The sequence below is a fragment of the Sminthopsis crassicaudata genome, chromosome X (assembly GCF_048593235.1).
Source record: "Sminthopsis crassicaudata isolate SCR6 chromosome X, ASM4859323v1, whole genome shotgun sequence".
NCBI lineage: Eukaryota > Metazoa > Chordata > Mammalia > Dasyuromorphia > Dasyuridae > Sminthopsis > Sminthopsis crassicaudata.
In genome coordinates this window covers 54,287,266-54,304,888 of record NC_133623.1, presented here as the reverse complement: position 1 = coordinate 54,304,888, position 17,623 = coordinate 54,287,266, and the positions used below count along the sequence as shown (strand labels likewise).

The window sequence follows — 17,623 nt, the reverse complement described above, 5'->3', positions numbered from 1 at the left end:
ATCAACATTGGTGATGAACATGACTTGTTATAAAAATTCTGACAGATTTGTTTCATTTTTCATGTGATTGTTACTTCCCTTTTAAGTGATTTGGAGATATTATTGAGATATTTTCTATTATTATACTTTGATCTCATGCCAAACTTTCTGCAGACTTTTCTCCACTCCAATATATCCAGTCAGAAAGCCAAGTTAAGATATCAAAACCTCTAAGTGAAATTTCCCTTATAAATTTGTTCATGTCCTTTGCCATCTTTGCTGAATCCATATTGAGGTTAGCCTGTCAAGGCATTTTGCCTCACAATGTTTTCAACCTTTCCCCTATGCCTCATGGTGTCTTTCCTGTCCCCTTTTCTCTCCCATGTCTCATGATGTCTTTATCTTTCTTATAGCTAAGTAACTCTTATATACTGCTAAACTCCTCGATGGATTTAGTTTGCCACTTAATGATATACTCCAACCTCACGGCGAAATCCCTTTCTGCTGGTTAATTATGAGTCCCACTGGGGAATTTGTCTTTTCCACTGCTAAATGTTGAAACCCCTTTCCTTGCTAAACTATATACTCTCCCAAATCTATTTCTTATTTACCATTCCTGGTATCTATTTTATTTCTTCATTTTGTGCATAATCTTTTCTCAAAAATAAAAGTACCATTTGGCAAGGAGGAGTCCATTATGAATTCTTCATATATGGATTGCTATCAAACTCCATCATTTGGTGACAATCCCCAACACGTGGTAATGGATGTCAATCTCATCAAAATGATACTGCTCACAATCTATAATGATTTCTAAATTAGTTTATTTTCCAAACTTGGTTTCCTCTTGAGATCCATTTCTTTCTTCCTAAAAGGGAGAACAAGTGTTCTAGGTTTTTTTGGCCTCCTCAGTTTGGCAACAGCTTTCCATTTTTTCTACAGATATGGTGATAATCTATCTCTTTTTATCTGTTTTCCATTTAAGAGTATCAATGGGTTGTTTGGAAACATTGTAATTACATGCAATATCTTTTTTTTTTTTTTTAACCATTGTTGCTAAGTCTGACCAAGTAGAGGGTTTGCCTCCTCAAAAGCAGACCTTTATAGAGGTTTTCAGTTAGAACTTTCATATCTATGAAGATGAGACTTCATATGTCGGGTGTTTTGGAATTTTTTTTAACTTAAGTTATCATGGTTTACGTATGTATATGTGGCTGTTGGATAACTTGCAGAACATTTGCTTCTTTCTTTTTCCTTAGTTCTGCACTGTATTTTTCAACATATTTTTTCATCATCTTTCCCTGTGATACCCTGGCCCTAAAGCATCAATTATATGTTGACATGGTTTGAAGAACTCTAGAGTGTTCTTTCAGTAATTTGAATACCTAAGATTGCTGTGGATATGCTGCAATTATGTTCATCTAAGCTGGCTCCATTCATGCTTCTCTTCACTCTAAATTTATCTTATTACCAGTTGCCTTGTTGTCCAAAATGATGATACACTGAAAAGAGAAGGGATTTAGTTCTGAATCTCCTTTCCTGGGACACCAGTTCTAATGGGGGGGGGGGGGCTCTTGTAGCTCAAATTATCTAGGCTACTTCATGTCTCATCATATTCTCACCAACCTCCTAATCCTTACATTCTAGTCCTGGAGTCAGAATCAAATCAATACCAGTACCCCTACTGGAAAGGAAAAGTCTATGTATTTCCAGCTGGCTCCAATAACTTTGTAACTGTTCAAATCCAAACCTCTCTTTTCACAATATTCTCTAAGTACTGTCTCCCTCTATTAGAATATAAAGTCATTTAAAAAAATAATACAAAATCCTTAAGGGTAGGTATTACTTTTGTATTCATATCTTCGGTACTTAAGCACAATATTCAGCAAATATTAAGTGCTTTATGAATGCTTTATCATTCACTCCTTCATGGTGGTCTGATTATGGTCATCATTAGCACTGCAAAATAAAATGATGAAACCATCTTCTGAAAAGCTATCTCCTATTGTCTTTGAGTAATGAGAAAAAAAATTATATCAACAAGCACTGGATTAAGCATCACAGGTGCTGGGTTCAAATCCCAACTTCAACTTTGAACTTGGGGAAATCACTTAATCATGTTGAGCCTCATTTTTCTTATTAATAAAATTAAAAGACCGGAGTAGATAATCTCTGACATATCTGTGATCTATTTTCCTAATTTGTGAAATTTAAGATGTTAAATTGCAACTTCTAGATGTAGTCTGATCAGAATATAGTAAAGCAGGATTATTATTTCTTTCATCACAGCCATAGTTCTTTGCTTAATGATTCTTAAGAATTAATTCTTGACATATTGCTGATTGATATTGAGCTTGTAGTCCACTAAAACTCCCAGATCATTTTCTGACAGACTGCTCTCTAATCACATCTCATCAATTTTCCTTCTACTTTTTTTTACCTACATGTAAGATTTTACTTGATAAAAGTACTGAGTTTCATCTGATTCTGCTCTTCAGCCCATTCCTCTAGCCTGTCAAGTTCTACTCACATTTGTCATCCAATATTTGAGCTATCCATCTAATGTGAAATCTACAAATCGAATAAGCATATTGTTCATGCTTTTAATGTCATATTTTTTAAAAAGTTAAATATAACAAGGAAAAGCACACATCTCTGAGTCACTCTATTCCAGATTTCCTTCCAAGTAGACACCATTTAATGACTACATTTTCAGACTAATCATTCAATCAGTTCCAAATGCATTTAACTGTTCTATCATCCAACCCACACCTTTCTATCTTATCCACAAGGATGAGCAGGAGAAACAAAATGTTAGCTGAAATCTAAGTAAACTATATTTTTCACTTTTTCTGACCTAGTTGGTAAAGGATATGAGATTATTTTGCCATGACCCACTGCTAATGAATCATGATGGTTCTTTTAAAAATGTTGGCTTTCTGGCCTGGAGAAACTTACATGAACTGATGCTGAGTGAAATGAGCAGGACCAGGAGATCATTATATACTTCAACAACAATACTACATGATGATCAATTCTGATGGACGTGGCCCTCTTCAAAAATGAGATGAATCAAATCAGTTCCATTTGTTCAAAAATGAATAGAACCAGCTACATCCAGCAAAAGAACTCTGGGAAATGAGTGTGAACCACTACATAGCATTTCTAATTCCTCTATTTTTGTCTGCTTGCATTTTTTATTTCCTTTCCAGGTTAATTTTATATTATTTCAAAGTCCAATTTTTCTTGTGCATCAAAATAACTGTATGAACATGTATACATATATTTTATTTAATTTATATTTTAACATATTTAACATGTATTTGTCTACCTGCCATCTGGGGGAGAGGGTAGGAGGAAGAAGGGGAAAAGTTGGAACAAAAGGTTTTGCAAGGGTCAATGCTGAAAAATTACCCATGCATATATCTTGTAAATAAAAAGTCATAATAATAAAAAATGTTGGCTTTCTGATTTCCACTTTCTTTTTCAGGTGTTCACTAAGCATCTCTCTAACAACCAGTTAGAATATTTTTTCCAAATATCAAGGTCAAAATGACTCACCTATAATCTGTAGTTTGCTACATCTATATTGTGTCCCACTCTCTGTCAAAGATCACCGAATGCAACTTAATCATCACATTGGTCGGTTCATTCAGTATCCTGAGATGTTCTTCTGGACTTGGTGACTTAACAAAAGCAAATAGGCAAGAGTATGCTGGTAAACGTTTAACAATTGACTATGGCAGGGTAGGATATGGAAGACACATTTTTAAAATGAAGTATAAACATTTTATCCTTTCCTTCTTAAAGCTAAACAATACAAAAAAATCAATCAAGCCTTGTTTTATAGCATTTACCAATTTCTAAGAGGTATATACTCACATTGGAAATTTAACCATCAGCTCTTCTAAGCTGGAAGGAGCCGGCTCTAGTATACCCTGCAGAAAGACCCTCTCATTATCTCCTTACTTATCTTGGGTTACAACAATGGAGTGGAATCTGTCTTTGTTTTTTTCTAAAACCAATCTGCTCACCATTTTTAAAGCATAGTAATTATTCAGCACGATTATATACCACAACTTATTCAGCCATCAAAATAATAGAAATCCTGTCAATTTCCAGTTCTTTGCCATCACTAAGAGACCCGCTATAAATATTTTAGAACACATAGGTTCTTTTCCTCTTTTTCATCAACTTGGAAGACTTAATAGTGGTACTATTGGTTAAAGGGTAAACACAGCTTTATAAATATTTGGTCATAATTCTAAATTGCTCTCTAAAACTGCTGGAATAGTTCACCATTCTACCAACAGTACATTAGTGTTATGGGCCAGAACTTGAAACAAGGTGCTAAATCAGTGAAATTGATAGAGACAATCGTTATCTAATTTAGCATGGTGCTTAACAGTTCTCTACTACAGTACATATACTTAGTACGTAACTATAGTTCTACAAGATTCACACCTTTGATAAGAGAACATATATAAGCTAGGAGCCTCAGTCAGGATTCAGTCAGGGAGATTCAGAAGCCAGAGAAGGCAGGCGGGAGCTCAAGCTCTCAGAACCAAAGCCAACCTGAAAGACCTCCAGAAAGCTGCACAGCCCCAGAAAGGAGATAATAAGGGATCTGGACTATAAGAAAGCTAACCCGGCCCCAGGAAAGGAGACAAGACTTGGAAAGAGACAATAAAGGATTTAGATCTTAATCCCTGGCTGCATTTGTGGTGATTACTAAACTGAAATGAGGGCTGCTCCCAGAGACCCCAAGAAAACCTCAACAGAGAACATAACATTTTAAATATTACACATTAGCATTCCAATTTTTCTATATCCCCTCAAATATTTGTCATTTCTCCTCTCATTTTAGCCAAAATGGTAATAGGTGCATCTCAAAGTTATTTTATTTTCTATTTCTCTAATAAATGATGATTTCAAGCATTATTTTTTCATATGAAAAATTATATATACATATATATATATATGAAATATGATTTTGATTTCTTCTTCAAGAAATTGCCTGTTTATATTCTTTGACAAGTTCTTTATCAATTGACAGATGGCTCATATTCTTGTAAACTTGACAAAAGTTACCTACATTTTTTTAATAGTTTTTATTTACCAGATATATGCATGGGTAATTTTACAACATTGACAATTGCCAAAACTTTTGTTCTAATTTTTTCCCTCCTTCCCCCCCAGATAGCATTACCTACATATTTTTAATGCAAAAAGTCTTTATCAAAGAAACTGTATTAAATATCCCCCCGTTTTCTGCTTTTTTTCTGAGTTTTGAATTTATAACAAGTTTTAAATTTAATGTAATTAAAATTATTCAATTAATATTTCACAACACTCTCTCTTACTTATTCATAAATTCTTTTCTTATCTATAAATGTTTCTTTTTCTTCTAATATACCTATAATATTTCCCTTTGTGTCATGTATCTATTCTGACCTAACTTTCATAAGTGGATTAAAATATTAGTCTATAAACCTAGTTTCTCCAGGTCAATTTTCCAATTTTCCTAACAATTTTTACCAAATAGTAGATTCTTGTACCAAAAGCTCAAATATTTACATTTATTAAACACAAAATAATTATAATCATTTACTACTCTGTATTTTATATCTACTCTATTCCATCAACCAATCATCTTTTCTTAGCCTAGTACCAGAGAATTACCATCTAAAGTTACCACTTTAAGATTAAACATAGTAAGACATGCTTCTGTTATATTTTTTTCATTAATTCCTTGAACTTTTATTTTTTCCACAGAATCTTTAATTATTTCTTCTAGCCCAATAAAATAAAATTTTTGGTAGTTTACTAGGATGACATTGAATAAGTAGATTAATTTATGATGGTTCTTACTGTTGTTTTCTGTGCTCAATCTGGGAGTCTGTGACCTCTTCACTCTTCCTTTATCCTATAATCCAAGGCCAGGTGTAATCATTCTTTGGATTCATGCCTTATTTATAAGGGATCTCAGGTACTCCTCTTCACCCCTGAGCCTTGATATAAGACCCCAGCACTACCAACATTGCAAAATCTCTTGCTCCTCATATTGTATATTTCACTTCTCTTTTTCTGTAGTGACAGCCTGGAACCCATCCAATCAATGTACCTAGGCCCCAGGTCTAGGACCCATGAAGGGCACAAAACAATTTGATCAGCAACCCAACTCCCATACTATCCGACAAAACTTCTAGAAGCTGGGACTGCTGCCTAGAGAGTGCCCCCAATCAGGTACATTAAAGAGGTCAGATCTTTCTAAAAGTTCTCTAAATTGTCATAGACTGGATGACTGCTTTACTACTAATTTAAATTATTTAAATTCATTCTCAAAAATTCATTCTGAAATGTCAAGTTTCCTCCTTTATTCTATAATCTTCCCACAATTCTTCCCCCTCCCCAATTAACTTTCACTGGACTTGGAAATAGAAATAACTGGGTTCAGAATCTGCCTTAGAAAATTAAAAATTAGGTGACAAAGGCAAGTCACTTAACCTCTCTCATCCTCACTTTCCTCATCTTTCAAAGAGAGGTAACAACGACAGCTAGTTCACAAGATCATTATGACAATCAAATGAGCACATACATGTAAAGCATTTTGCAAACATTAAAGTGCTATATAAAATTTATCTTTTTTCTCTATACAATACTTCTCCACAAAATATGCTTCTCAGAATTCCTCAGAGAAGTCTATCTTCTTAATATTCAACAAGACATGTCCCTTTCCCCCCAATCTCTTCTATTCTTTTTGAATTAGATTTTGCTTTCCATCCCACCAGATTTCAATCAATATCTATTTATGAGGTCAATTTGCCTCCATACCTTAGGATTTCTAGTTTACTTTGTGTTTTGTACAGGTATACTTTGTAATTTGTACATGTATGTATAGATCTCTGAAAGCAGGTGGTTTTTTTCTGGCTTCTTTAGAATTTTTCTCCCATTAATCTCTGGGCATCTCTATTATTATACTTTACCCCATCTTTGCTACTTCCTATTGTTATCGTGTTGTTGTATGTGTCTTCCTTTCCCTTCATTTTTAGGTTAAAACTTTTTATTTGAAGTTACATAGTTAAAACTGTCCTTGTTAGGCATACTCCATCCCCACCCAGAAGCCTATCATTGCTATATTTTAGGCTGCAGCACAGAAATCCAAATTTCATTCTCAAATATCATTCTCTGAAATCAAATCTATTTTTTGTCCTAAATGTTTTTATTTCTATGGGTAGCAGTGATGAACTACAACATCCTGGCAAAAACAATTACAAAGACTGATAAACCCATATTTCTAGCTGTAGTGGAAAGCCAGTGACACAATGACAGAAATGTTCTGACATCATTGAGTCAAACTATGTGGAAACACCAGTGAGGTGATTGGGGCAATTGATAACATTTATTAAGTGTTTACTGTGCACTAGTCATTTTATTAAATGTTGAGGAAACGGCGAAAGGCAAAATCATGATCCCTGTTCTCAAGGAGCTCATATTCTAACAGGTCAAAAATTTATAAATCATTTTACATATATATATATATATATATATATATATATATATATATATATATATATATGCAGTTAAATAGTTTATTTTAGACAACCCCTTGTTATACAATGTAAGGAGTCACATAGACGACTCTGGAATATAGGTTACCCACACCTGGAAATTCACCTTAGTAACTGCAGGTAATTTTTACTAGGTTCAAAGGGCAGTCATCACTAAAGACAGAAGGAAGAAAATCTTTGTTCACATTGTCTATCTAAAATCTTTTGCAAAGTCATTCTATCCTTTGTGGAGTTTATAAATTAGGTCAAAGGGGTTCTCAAAAGGTTGTGAGCAAATAAGGAATTTAAGGAGGTTAAGTCCAACTTCAAATGAAGGATTCCTTAAGAGTGCATTATGTTAGCAGCAACAGCATTATTTGTACTTGGGTAGGATCACTGGCCCAGATAGTCCCAGCCTTTCAGAAAGAACTGATAAAAGAGCACCCAAAAAGAAAAGGACCTTTACTTTGGAGAGAAGGGAAAATAGCAAACAAACAGTAAAGTAGAAGCATGCAACACTCACCCATCATTTGAATAACCCGTATTTTCTGTAGCTTTTAGAAACCGACTTCAGAAATGTGGCTCCCCAAATCACAACTCCAGTCTGAACTGAAGCTTCCTAAAATAAAATAAAAACAAAGAAACAAATACAAATGTCTTCTGGGCTCCTTTAAAAATATGATGTCTCCATATAGGTATTTTCCAATAGTATATAAATACAGTGCTCTGTAATTTGATGACCCACTTAAACATCACGATGTTATTAGTAATGAAAGTAATGTACCATTTTGCCAATTTGCGACATTTATATTTGGATTATTCCTATTTTACAGCCTTAAAAATAAATGTTGGCCACAACAATCACATTTTTTCCACAAAGGCAAAGAAGAATTACTTTGGTGATGATGATGGTGATGATGATGATAGCAGTTAGCATTAATATAGCACCTACTATAAGACAGGCACTGTACTAAGTCCTGCACAAATATTATCTCACTTTTATCTTTACAATTATCCTAGAAGACAGATGCTATTATAATCCTTATTTTATATTTGAGGAAACTGAGGCAGACAGAGGCTAAGTGATTTGCCAAAGGTCACACAAACAGTAAGTGTCTGGAGAAGATTTGAATGTAGGTCTTTCTGACCCCAAGTCCAGAACTCTATCCAACTAGTACCATCCTAGCGCTCATGTACATTTCTTACCAAGGATTTGGCCCATACTTATGACAGCTATAAAGTGGTAAGGTTATAGTAACACATTAATTGAAAACAGATTATTTCATGCAAACAGACAAAAGGCACAAAAATTTCCGTTAAAAATAATTCCTGCTTTAGTTAACATAATGGCCTGTGGCCTAAAAAGGAGATAGAAATTAGTTTCTACTAAAGGAATGCTCTACATGTTGAGGGCAAAAGCTGTTTTCCCTTTTCTTTGTATCCCCAATGTCTGGTATGACACCTTACACCTTTTTTTTTGGAGGCAGAGTGGGTATCTGTTCTGGGATTTATTAGTATAAATATTCCTGGCAAGAAAATTATTTCAACCAATATAGTTGCTAGTATCTGAAAGTTGCCTGAAACATTGAAAGGTTAAGTAACTTGCCTAGGGTTACAAACCAGTAGGTGTCAGAAGAATGCCCTGAGCACAGATCTCCCTCACTTTCAGAGGGGCATTCTAACTCCTATGCCATATCTCCTCTTGTCTTAAACAGAATAAGCACTTCATGTCTGGCAAATTGAATTACTGAAGGATAGAATGGGTAGGTAAAACCAGAGGCTTACAATATCATTAATATTCTGTTCCTGAGGAGCCTCATAATATTCAAACATTTAATTTGGCCAATGGAGTAATTCCACTTAGAAATTATTCCTCATCCCATATGCACATTCAATGAATAGCCAGTGCCTAGAAATAATAATTCATTCAATTGACAGAGCTGATTACACTTATTTGTAACAAGGGAAGGTTTTAATTTAGGATGGGAAGAAAGCAGTGGTGGAGAAGGAGGCAATAATAGGCAAAAGAAAAATGATGACAGGGCAATGAAAAAACTGTAAAAGTACAACAATTAGGGAAAGAATTTTAGAAGGGGACAAAGACAAGGAAAAATAATATTGTTACCAGTATGTTCAACTAAATATATACTTATTCTTAACATAAAGTAATAAATACCTTTAAATATCAAATAACATATGCATAAAAGTTTCATTTTCACATACAATCCTCTTTTTCTGTTCTTTACATATTGAGAAATCCATATTGATTAGTGTCTTTTAGTATGGTCATTTTTTTTATTAAAGAAAAAGAAACAATACCAGAAGCAGTGTCCTAGAAAGATTTTGCCACCAATGTCATGGAGTAAATTTACTACACCGACTTCCCTAAAAGACTACAAAGGGTCCCAAGTTGTTTAGATTGGTTTTGAAGTTATGGCCAGGCCTGAGGAAAAAGAACGGATGAGATTCATATTCTTCTTCTCACAGCTTATGGGCATTAGGTGGATTACTCCTAATGAATTTCAATGGTCTTACTATTAGGGATACTGAATGTGACTGGCACTGTGATTTCATTATTATAAGGAACTTCCAGATGAAATTCCCTCCATCAATCTAGGTCAGTAACTTTTCTAGACCTTAAGTCTCAGAAAGTTGAAAAAGGAACTAATGGGTTAAATAAAGGCACATGATATGGGGAAGAAGTAGAACATCCCAGCCTTCTTTGAGTTCAAGACCAATTTTTAAATTTTTTTTAATTTATTTTTTATTAACTATACTTACTGCCTCTCTGGTAATTCCTTGCTTTTACTAATTCAGTTATGTCTCCTTCACTCCCATAAAGAGTTGAAGTGATCTATGAACAAGCAGAATACAACACCTATAAAACAGAAGCAAATAAGTTCAAGAGTCTATCTGTTATCTGGAAACAACAAAAATCTTACCAGTCTCTACATTTAAAGATTTATATTGTGGATGTCCCAGGGACAGAGTGAAGATGGTGGAGTAAAGCCAGGAAGCTCATCAAGCTCTTTCAGTTTCCTTCAAACACCACATGAAACCAAGCCCCCCACAGAAAGAAAGTCTGACAGAATGAAATCACTCTCTAGCTCAAGATAGACTAGAAGGACTTCAAGAAAGATGTTTCACTGGAACAAAAGGGTGTTCAGTCCAGCTTAGTCAGTGTCTAGGAAAGCTTTGAGAGGGTCTTAATTACAACAGATCAGCAATTCAGAGCCTTGGTCCTGGAAAAATAGAGGGGACAGACCAGTGGGGCAGCTTCTACTCACAACAGAAAAAGAAAATTGTTACTTAGGGAAATCAGGCTTTTTCCTGGAGTGAGTAGGCAGAGCTACCTCTTGCTGTGAGCAAGATACCAAACAAAGGGGCTTCTGTGCGCAAAGCCAAATCTCAGAGATGCACTGGAAGACTGATACAGGGCCCTCCTTGCCCCAGAATCAGAGCTCAACCATAAAAGGCACAAAAGAGGAAAAAGGAGGAAAGATAATGTACAAGAAATCAAAAAGAACCTTGACACAGAAAACTACTATGGTAACAGGAAAGACCAAAACACCAACACAGATGAGGACAGAATCCAGAAAGGAAATCTTTTCAAAGGGTAAAATAAATTGGTCTGAAGCCCAAAGAAGTTTCATGGAGTTACTCGTAAAAGATTTTAAAAGGCAAATAAGAAAGGAAGAAGAATAATGAGAAATGAAACAAGAGATATGTACGAGAGAGTCAACAGCTTGGAAAAGGAAGGCAGTTCCTTGAAAAAAATACAATTGGCTAAATGCAAAAAAAAATTCTGTAAAGAAATTAATTCCTTAAAAAAAACTAAAAACAATGGAACAAATGGGAGGCAGGGAAAACACTGAAGAAAATAACACCTTGAAAAGTAGAATTAATGAAATGGAAAAAAAAAGATACACAAGCTAACTGAAGAATATCACACATTAAAACCTAGAATTGAGCAAATGGAAGCTAATGACTCTAGGAGACATCAGCAGTGAAACAAATTTAAAAAAAATTAAAAATGGAATAAAATGTAAAATATCTCTGGAAAAACAGCTGTCCTGGAAAATAGTTCCAGTACAGACAGTGTAAAATTTATTGGTCAATCTGAAGGCCATGACCAAAATAAGAGCCTGGATAGCAATCTTCAAGAGATCAAGACAAACTGCCCAGATGTTCGAGAATCAGAGTGAGAAATATACACTGAAAAAATCCAATGATCACCTTTGGAAAGAAATCCCACAAGGAAAACCCCAAAGAAAATTATAGCAAAACACCAGAACTATAATGTCAAGGAAAACATACTACACAAACTTCCAGAGAAAAACAATTCAAGCATCAAGGAGGAACAGTCTAAATGTATAACTTAAAATTAATGTACATGTATAAACAAAAAGTGAATCAATTAAAAAATAAAAATTAAAAAATATTCTTAAAAAGAGATCTTTGTTGGGGAATGGGGGAAGAAAAGATTGGTTAACCACACATAGACAAAGCATATGCAAAAAAAAAAAAAAAAAGATTATCTGAACTGGTTTTACTATGTCTTTTGCCCTTCAACCATTATGATACAAGAAATCATAATTTTGAAATCTTTGAAGGATGAAATATAAAGCCAACCCACCATTACTATCATGGGCAATAAAATAACTTAATATATATTAGCACAGAGATGAATATATTTGATGAAAACTTGTAAAATAGCCTAGCATTGAAAATTGGAATTTTGTACTATCTGGCAGAATACAATACAGAACAAAGACATACCTAAACAGGTATATGTATGGATATATATCTATATAGGAATATATGCATATATCTGTATATATATTTCTATATACACACATTTATACATTTATAAATATATGTGTGTATGTCTATCTGGGTATACAGATTTATATATACACTATATATATATATATAGTGTATATATATAGTGTATATATATATATATATATATAAAATCTCTGTATATCTATGCATATATATATATGTGTGTCATATATATATAGAGAGAGAGACACCAAATAATATTGATTTAACAATAAAAAGAAGTTGTTCTCAGACTGCTTGGGGGGGTCATAATTCCTTCCTCCTCTTTCTCCTTCACTCTACTCTCTGCATTTTGTCAATTTCCCTGTTCATTAGCACATATATCAGACAGAAACCAAGAAGACGAAGGAAAAGGTGGTAAGACAAAGCATATATTTTGCTCACCATCAGCAGTTTCTCAAAAAGCAGTTGGAAGAGAAGATTGAAATTTAATTGCAGAATGGATAGTATGTATTATCAAAGCTTATTCTAGAAAGAAAAAGAAAAGGACTGGTTTTTCAAAAATAGAATTGAGCTTTCCTTTTTAATCCTTTATTGCCTGTATTTATTTAATATTCAATTTTTACTAATTACATATATAAACAATGTTAACACTATTTTTTAAAAATTCTGAGTAGCAAATTTTGTCCCTTCTTCCATTTCTTTCCCTTTTATTGAGAAGACAAGAAATTTGATATAGTTTATACAAGTGTAATCATATTTACCATAGAATCAGAGTATATCAACAATAAAGGTAATATTTATTTCTTCCAGATGTCAAACTATAGTATAAAACAATAAGCATCAAAGCTATTTAATACTGATTTGAAAAATAGGAAAAATGCTCAGTAGGATCAGCTAGTCAAGAAAGGATTGAAAATAACTGCACTCAGTAATCTAGTTTCCAGTAAAACAAAAAAATTTCCTAAGATGAAATTCAACACTCCATATTTGATAAGAACCTATCAAGTTAAGTGGTAGGATTTAAAAACAAAAGAAATACATTTTTTATTAAAAAAAGTGTCATGAGTAAGGTGAGAGTTGATTATTTTCATGGCCTGAAAACCCTTTGGAATTAAATAATTAAGAATAAAATAATTCATATCAGAATTAGAAGTTAAGTAAAAACAAATAGGAGCAAAGCTGAAAATAGTCATCAGTAAGCTATAATGAGCTCAGGATGTTAATTTCTCTTAAATCTTTCTCCAAATATTATTTTTCCTTGGTTTTACAAGAAAACATGGACATATTTATTGGTTTTCATATTAATATCTTAAAAATCTTTAAACATATTTAAATATGGATATGATATATTCATTTAGGCTCAATTGGCCATCATTGGGTGCAGAACCAGGAACTCATTTGGTGGCAGCAACTAGACTGATAGACAGAGTGTCTGTAAGGATATGATTGTCCATTAGAAATTTTAACTCACGTCAGTCTTAACATAATTCACTTCAAAATATATTAATACAATATAATGGTGGCATTCCATTACTGTTAATACAGTTAAATGATTTAAAAATGTGCAAAATCCAATAATGAATATGTAAAAAAGTTCTATAAACATTAGATCTATTCACTTTAAGATGCACAATAAAATTTAAATCCAAATTTCTGGTTATTTAGACTTATGAAAAACATATAAACATAAATCTATATTGTTAAAATTTTTGGAAGCATTGTATATGTCTATACTGTGTTCTAATTATACTTCTTGAATCTTTCAATGTTGAGGGTCTTTAAGAAAAAAAAAACTCAGAGAAAGAAAAATGAAAAGACATATTAAATACTTCCTTTTTAGCTTATCTCTGAAATTAACTATAAGAGTATCTTCATCCCAATAATGAGTCTACTAGTGACAGAGTAAAGCAATTAGAGATAGTTTCTTTGTCTTTATCAAATACTGTGTCAACTGAGACTATGCAGAATGTTTTAAATTAGATTGGTGTTGTGGAGAATAGCATTAGTTTGACAAGCTTTTATATGCATAGTTTTTTGATTGAACTGAATGTTCTGAATCAAGCATTTTTCCAAATGAAGAAAATGTTGTAAGCAAACAAATATTCATAAAGTGTCTTTAAAATTCCCCTAAGATGCATTTTTCCTCATATTATTTACTTCAGTAAACATCAGACTTTCTGGTTGGTTGGAGGTAAGCATTCTTCACTGGGTTTCTGACCACAGAATGAGAAAATATGGTCTATACTACTGGTTCATAAAGTTTCAAGTAAAAGGATCTCCTTTTCATATACCAAAATTCCAAAGACAGTAGAACACAGAAGCATTTGTACTATTAGAAAGCAATGATTGAGAAAATACATGACAAAAGCTACTATAAATTTGTAACATATTTAACTGAATTTTATATCCTTAATCACAAAAGAGTGCACATGACTTTCAAAAATACTCCTATATTAAAGTGTGAGTTGTTATTGATTTCATTGATAGAGAAAAAATATATACATATTTATGTATTTTCACAGAGATTTATATAACCTCCAATTCTTTAAGGTATCTATGGCAATGGGAAAGAAACTATTGATCTGTATTTATATAATAAAGGAGCCATATTTCTTTAAAATTATATAATTAATTGTCTTTATATAAAATTATTTCAGTGGTTTTCTAGGAAACTAAGTAATGCTGTGAATAAAGTTTTGAGCCTAATAACAGGAAGATTTTAGTTGAAATGCAGGTTCAGACATTAACAATCTATTACCTTGGGTAAGTTAATTAACTTCAGTTTGCCTCAGTTTTTTCAATTGTAAAATGGGGATAATAATACTTCCTCTTAGGGCTTTACAAGAATTAGATGAGATGTTAATAAAAATGATAAGCAAAATCAATAGGATTATGAAAAAATCTCTAAATCACTACTGACAAAACACATGCAATTTTTAAAAAATCTGAGTTCATTAAAAAGAGAAAAGGACTAATATGTGCAAAAATGCTTGTGGCAGTCCTTTTTGTAGTGGCAAGGAACTGGAAACTGAGTGGGTGACCATCAGTTGAAGAATGACTAAATAAGTTATGGTATATCAACATAATAGGATATTATTGTTTTATAAGAAATGATTAACAGACCGATTTCAAAAAGGCCTGGAGAAACTTACATAAACTGATGCTAAGTGAAGTGAGTAGATCCAAGATAATATAGTACAAAGCAACAAAAAGATTATGCAATAATCAATTTTGATGGATGTGGCTCTTTAACATTGAGGTGATTCAGGCCAGTTCCAATGATCTTGTGATGAAGAGAACCATCTGCATGCAGAGAAAGGACTGTGGGAACTGAGTGTGGATCACAACATGGTATTTTCACTTTTTTTGTTGTTTGCTTGCTTTTTATTTTCTTTCTCATTTTTCCCCTTTTTGATCTGATTTTTCTTGTGCAGTGTGATAATTGTGTGTATGTATATATATTCATATATATGTATGTATGTATATGTATATATATATATACACACACACACACACACACACATATATATATATATATATATATATATATATATATAAATTGCATGTTTAACATACATTGGATTACTTAATGGAGGAGATGGGGGAAGGGAGGGAGAAAAATTTGGAACAAGTTTTGCAAAGGTGAATGTTGAAAACTATCTTTGTATGTATTTTGAAAGTAAAAACCTATTATTTAAAAAAGAAAAGAAAAGAAATTTGAGGTATCACATCACCTTTATCTGATTGGCTAACATGACAGAAAAGGGAAAATGCTGGAGGGGGATGTGGAAAAAAGGGGCACTGATACATTATAGGTGGAGTTGAGAACTGGCCCAACCATTCTGGAAAACAATTTGAATTATAACCAAAATGGAATAATACTATTACTCAAAGAGATCAAAAAAAGGAGAGAGGACTTATATGTACAAAAATATTTATAGCAGTTCTTTTCAGGGTGACAAAAAATTGGAAATTAGGAGGATGTCCGTAATATGAAGAATGGCTGAACAAGTTGTGGTTTATGATTACTATTACATATTATGCTATAAAAATGTTGAATATAGTTTCAGAAAAATCTGGATAGACATATGTGAACTAATGCAGTGAAGTAAACAGAACCAACAGAATACTGTATACAATAACAGAAATAATATAATGATGATCAACTGTGAAAAAATTTAGTTACTCTGATTAATTCAATTATCTAAGATAATCTCAAGAGACCCATATGCTGTCAGATTGTCTATTTTATCTCTCATCATCTTCTCAATCCCCTGTTTGGTTAAGACTTCTCCATCTAGCTTAAATTTTAAAAAGCATTTAACCTCAGCCACTTCTAATTTGTTTATCAAATTACCTTGATATTCTCAGGATGTGTATTCATTTTTAGGTTATCCATAAACCATACTAAGTAGGGAATTTGCTCCTACATGTCAAATAAATAAATATAATGAGTCATTTGTGTAAAGGGCTAGAACTGAGCTGATGCAAGGTAACCTAGCATGTAAGGCTAATTACCAATTGGATAATTCTCTATTAACATATGCTTGGAGAATGACCCTCCCTAACTATTCTGTGCTGGATCTTGGTTGTGGACAAAGAGATGAGAGGGTGGAGTAGGACAGACAGGATCATTCTTTTGGAGGTGGAGAGAGAGAGGAAGGAGGTGTGGAGATTTGTGGATCTAATTCCCTGACAAGGACCCCAAAAGACCAAGAATAAAGACTTTTGCTTATCCTGACTCCTGCTGATTCTAAGGTATCCAGGGTCACAACACATTTGAATTAAATTGAAAGAATTCTGAAAAAAGAGAAGAATGAGAGATTACTGTAGATCAAGTGTTCTCTTCTAACTTAATTAAGGAAGTGAAAGGCCAAAAAATGTAACAAGTTTAACAAGGACAATAAAAAGAAAATTAAAATAATTGTTGTGAATTATTATTTTATACATAATATATGTATGTATATGTATATACACAGGTGTGTGTAGGTATGCATGTATATGCATGTATATGCGTATGTGTGTGTACGTGTGTCTGTATATGTATACACACATACACACACACATATATACACACTATATGAAGCCTTCCTCACACTTCTGGCACTCTTGCCGCATCTCCCCTTACCAAACCTCCCTAAAATCTAATGCTGAACAGAGACAGGATAGCTGTGTAGCTCTTGAAGCTACTATTCTTATAGCCATAGCTATTTATGCCCACCTTATAGTAGTATTTAAAAATTATGCTACTCTAAGGGCCACCAAAAATCCCCTACCTCTTGGCACTTCAGTGCTTATTCTCCAAA

The 17,623-nt window shown here is 33.1% G+C and overlaps 1 protein-coding gene across 7 annotated transcripts in view; it reads right to left on the bottom strand.

Annotated features, from left to right (window-relative positions):
- The window catches only part of TENM1 (teneurin transmembrane protein 1), a 3,105,198-nt gene that overhangs the window by 1,564,657 nt on the left and 1,522,918 nt on the right, over positions 1-17,623 (bottom strand). For 6 of the 7 annotated variants that reach the window (XM_074277949.1, XM_074277947.1, XM_074277946.1 and 3 more), the window contains one exon: positions 8,053-8,148. The gene's annotated coding sequence lies outside the window, so the exon portion shown is untranslated. Of the gene's footprint in view, positions 1-8,052; positions 8,149-10,310; positions 10,386-17,623 lie in introns of those variants that run through there. The other variant, XM_074277951.1, reaches the window with a different exon arrangement.